Consider the following 4,909-nt stretch of genomic DNA (forward strand, 5'->3'; position numbering starts at 1 on the left):
GTATGTCTTATTTTAAAATAAATGTGCATACATAATACACACACAGACACATGCTGCCTGCATATGCATCCATAATTTAAAATCTAAAATTATAATTTGTTTCTGAAGGAGACAAAGCAGCAGCTCCCCGGTACAGCCGTAGCTGTTGAGCAGGAGCCCAGCCGTCAGGATGGCTTTGCGAGCCCTGCCGGAGATCACAGTCCCACCCGGACAGCTGCAGCTACAAAGCACCCCAGTGACCTAGATTCAGCTCTAGATTACTGTGTGCTTTGGCCTCTGCCTCCCATCACTGCACCAGGAGTCTGATTTTGTTGCACAAGCTAACTTGCTTACTGCTCTGACCCATTTTACCATAGCAACCTGGTTTGCTGTACCAGAGGCTAGAAAAAGCGCACAGGCAACTTTTTCAGGATTCCAAGATTAAATTCACTCTCTGCTCTTTTTTTTTTTTTCCTTCACTGCCCTCCTTCCCCCCCAAGAATGTGCTTAGCAGACATGACGAAGAAGAACTAATGCTTTCCAACAGCACTGGAAGCCAAGAAAAGATTTAGGCGAGGTATTACTTATGTACTTCTAATACATTGCTTATCCTGATGAATGTTTTTGACTTATTTTGCTTTCCTTGGCAGAATTAACCAGATGTTTCTCTTGCCCCAAATGTCTCTTTCTTAATTTTCCCTCATTCATCCCCAACCCTTTCTCCCAATATCCTGCCATTTTTGGTTTCGCAAGTATATTTCATTTTGTGCTATTATTTAGATTTTTTGATAACACAGGAATAAGTGCAATCAGATGAGCAGGACTAAAGCTGCTGTCACTGCAGTATCCTAGCTGTTGCCCACTCATTTGTATGTTTACAAGGGTCTATGTGTTAAAAACAGGAGGAGGTCGTTTATAGGCAGCTCTTCTCAGACATTAATTTAGTCTTTTACAGATGCAATAATCTGGGGTACATCAGGCTCATCATGGCCAGCTGGGCAAGGGAGGGGATTGTCCTGCTCTGTTTTGCACTGGGGCAGTCTCAGTGTGCAGATTTGGGTGCCACAATATAAAAAAGATATAAGGCTATTAGAGAGATGCATATCTTTAAAAAAGCTCTCAAAGCAGGGCTACAAAGATGGTGTAGGGTCTTGAGGGGAAGTTGTATGAGGAGCAGCTGAGGTCACTTGGTCTGTTCAGCCTGGAGAAGAGGAGACTGAGGGGAGGTTTCCTTACAATCTGCAACTTCCTCTTGAGGGGAAGAGGAGGGACAGACACTGATCTCTTCTCTGTCGTGACCAGTGACAGGACCTGAAGGCATCAGGGGAGGTTTAGGTTGGATATTAGAATAAGGTTCTTCACCCAGAGGGTGGTTGGGCAACAGAACAGGCTCCCCAGGGACCTAGTCACAGCATAAGCCTAGCAGAATTCAAGAAGCATTTAGTCAACACTTTCAGGCACATGGTGTGACATTTGGGGATGTCCTGTGTTGGACTTGATGCTCCCCATGTGTCTCTTCCAACTCAGATTGGTGATTCTGATTATGACTGAGGAAAAAAAAAAGATAACCCAAAACACTATGTATAATGGTGGTGAGATTTGAGAAAATCAGATGATGGTGATTTTTGAATATTTTGTCCTTTTTTAAAATGTTGTTGAGGTAACACTTTATGTTTGCTAAGCTTGAAGATGTGCACATAGATATAAGAATATGGAAAAAAATATGCAAAATCATTAGAAAGTCAAAAGGAGACAAGTGTTATGAAAGCAATTAGCTTTCCCCTCCATGTTTCATGTATTTCTGAAATGCTCTTGAAGCACCTGAGCATTTTTGCTAACCAGCCAAAGGAATTGCTCAACACCTCTCAAGCCCATCTGTGACTGTTCCTGCCCTCATGGATGCTGGGAATGGCTCAGCCAGGCTAACAGGCACCAGAAATACATTTCATTTTGCAAAATAATTTGGGAATCTGTTTTGCAAATCACACAGAGAGTCCCAGATATTCACAAATCACAGAATTTTGGAGTCTGCTTCTGGCAGTGCTGCTGTGGGGGACCATTTGATTTAGGTTTCTTTCTGTTGTAGACACATAACTCCTGGTTGTGTTGTCTCATTTATTTTTAGCTTCAAAAACCTGTTAAGTGTCTTCATTTTTCACTAATCAGCACCAGTATTGTAAAAGGCTCAAGCTCCATATCTCTCCCAGCTGACTTAAAAAAAGGCACGAGAGTGGTACTATGTAAGGCTCTCAAAAACAGTGGAAGGTGCCAAAGTGGTTCCGATAAAATTAAAAAGTACATCTCTCAACATTCCTCCTTCAGAAGAATTGTCCTTATCTCTAGGTACGTAGATGTTTGAGCTGTTTAAGCTGAGCACTCTTGCAAACATTTCGGTTTTAATACAGGGGCGAAATTTCTGAGACAGCTGATGGCCAATGGCTTGAACTGTCTGGCAAGAAGCTGGTAACCAGGGATCCTTCTAACCCCACATGTAAGAAACATCTTCAAAGACATGGTCAGAAGGGCAAATCAGCACAGACTAAGGGATATTGTGTTTGTGAGGCCTGCCCATACAGCTCTCCTTGCCAGTGTGCTGTAACACCAGAACTGAGCTTACCTCAGAGTTGTGTATTGTACCATATTCCCCGTGGGAGACAGAGGTTTTATTCTGTGTAAATGCATATCCAAAGAAGTTTCAAATTGTAATTGCAAGATTGTACGTGAACAAACCACTCTGGAGAGGGGCGAGGGGAAAAGAGGAATACAACAACATCTGTTACACTCAGAAAATTTCAGACTCCTTATCAAAATACTTTTAATAAATAACATCACTGGTGTCTTTTAACCCTACAAAAACATCCAAGAATGTTAGATTTTCCACCTTATTGACAACCCCTATCCAAAGAAAATAAAAAATGTAGTTGAAAAAACCCTTAATAGTTGCTACTTACTCACCTCAGCTTCTGGGTATTTGACATAATTTCTGCTCATTTGGACTAAAAGTCGTCTGCTGGTCCTTATGAAGAGATTGTAGATCTGGCTTTTCGTGCAGACAGGTCTGACAGTGCCAGGGCCAGAAGGCTGCTCTTGGTGGGCAGCAGTCCCATCACTTATGCCTAGATTGGCTGTACACTTTCCTCCTCTCCCACGTCCTTTGACAGACCTAACTGTGACTAGCCTTGCCACAATAGTGTAGTCTTTGGCTTTCGGGCAAGTAAATATCTCTCTTCCTTTATTAGGGGAACAAACCTTGAAATTCTCCAAACTTAGTCTTAATTAAGTCAAATTAATGACGTCAAATTGCAGCAGGGTTTCAATATAAATGGAAAAGATGCTGTGTTGACAGTCATTGTTGTGCTCGTGGTACAGAAATTCTAAATTTGTCCGTCAGGCTGGCCTAACCTGCATGGTGAACATGGAAGTAAACAAAGAAGTAATTGCAATGCGCAAGGCATGACAACTTCAAAGACAACATTACCCCTCCTCCTAAGTTTAAGAGACCCAAAAACCCACAGTTTTCCTGAGAAATTCTGTCTTCTTAACATTGGTACTAAGCATAATTTTCTGGGCTTCCTGGATTTAGAAACTTTTATGTGTAAAGAGAGGGGGAGTCACTCTCATATATCCGCTGCTATATGCCCTTCAGTTATTTCGTAGACTGCATGGGAGTCATTAACTTGTCTTGTGGATGGACTCACCTTAGTGAACTGATCATTTTTTATTGCTTCCTCAGGCTCTAATGTTCCTAATCATGGGGATTATTAGACTGTTTGCAAGATGAAGAACCATCAGAGGTGCAATTTGCCAAAAGTGGGGTTTAAAGAAATAAATGGTATGTAGCCTGAGCAAAATTGCAATGGTCCTTAGCACTGTAGGCTTTGTCACTGTGCAGAACCTTGAAAACCACCCAAAAATTAGATTTTTACAGGCATAAGTGTTGTCTGTTTTGTCTTTTCTCACATAAAACAGTTACCAGCTGAACAAGGGATATTCCAGCCCCTATGACCTCATGGTCTGTATATCAAGTAGAGGGAAGAAGGAAGAAAGAAATATTTGGAGTGATGTTATTTGTCATCCCAAGTCATTGTTACATCTGATGGGGTCCTGATTTCCTGGAGGTGGCTGAAAACCTGCTCATGGGAAAAAGTTAATTAATTCCTTGGTTTGCTTTGCTTGTGTGTACAGCTCTTGCTTTCCCTATTAAATTGCCTTCATCTCAACCCATGAGTTCTCTACTTCTTGCCCTCCTGGTTCCATTCCCAATCCTGCTGGTGGGGGAGTGGGGGAGCATCTTTGTGGGGCTTGTCTGTTGACTGGGGTGAAATAATGACAATCACAAACTGCAGATGCTGCTTTGCAGATCCTGATTTTAGTGTTCTCACACACCACAGACAAAAACTGCAATCTGCATTCTCTAGTACACATCACCTTTGACCTGGCACAGTCTTTTAAATAAAATTCTCCATTCCTACTCATCATTCCAATTCATCTTTAGAAGCCATTGTGTTTAACTTACTATTTTGCATGCTCCCAAAGCACCTGTAGGTTCTAGCTAAGGTTCAAGAATTAAAAATGAAGTCTTCCATTTCTCTGTCATGTATTGGTGAAAGATAGGCAGTCCTTTTTTCTTTTTTTTTTTTATTTTCTGAATGCATAGCCACAGATAAGTAAATGGTAGGTAGAAACAGAACGGAAACAGTTTATTTAGTTAGGAAAAAAACCAGAAAGTACCAGAGAGCTGTGGAAAGATGGAAGTATGTAAAGGAGACTACAGCAAGCAGGAGTAACAATGAAGCTGGAACAAGAGAACTTGCAAAAGAGCTGAGATTGGATGGAAATACGGGTCTCAAGAGCATGGGTAGGAAGTTCCTCAGCTGGGAATAGTGAAGCCAGATTTGGAAGACAGCACCAGTGTCCAGTGTTTATAAAG

General features: G+C 41.6%; 1 long non-coding RNA gene across 1 annotated transcript; it reads left to right on the forward strand.

Moving 5' to 3' along the window:
• Nucleotides 1–223: 223 nt before the first annotated feature.
• Nucleotides 224–4,157, forward strand: LOC131081953 (uncharacterized). Its single transcript, XR_009114295.1, has 3 exons — nt 224–556; nt 3,713–3,811; nt 3,949–4,157. It is a non-coding gene; the product is annotated as an uncharacterized LOC131081953 (long non-coding RNA).
• The last annotated feature ends 752 nt before the right edge of the window (nt 4,158–4,909 follow it).

This window comes from Melospiza georgiana, chromosome 3 (assembly GCF_028018845.1).
Source record: "Melospiza georgiana isolate bMelGeo1 chromosome 3, bMelGeo1.pri, whole genome shotgun sequence".
Taxonomy (NCBI): domain Eukaryota; kingdom Metazoa; phylum Chordata; class Aves; order Passeriformes; family Passerellidae; genus Melospiza; species Melospiza georgiana.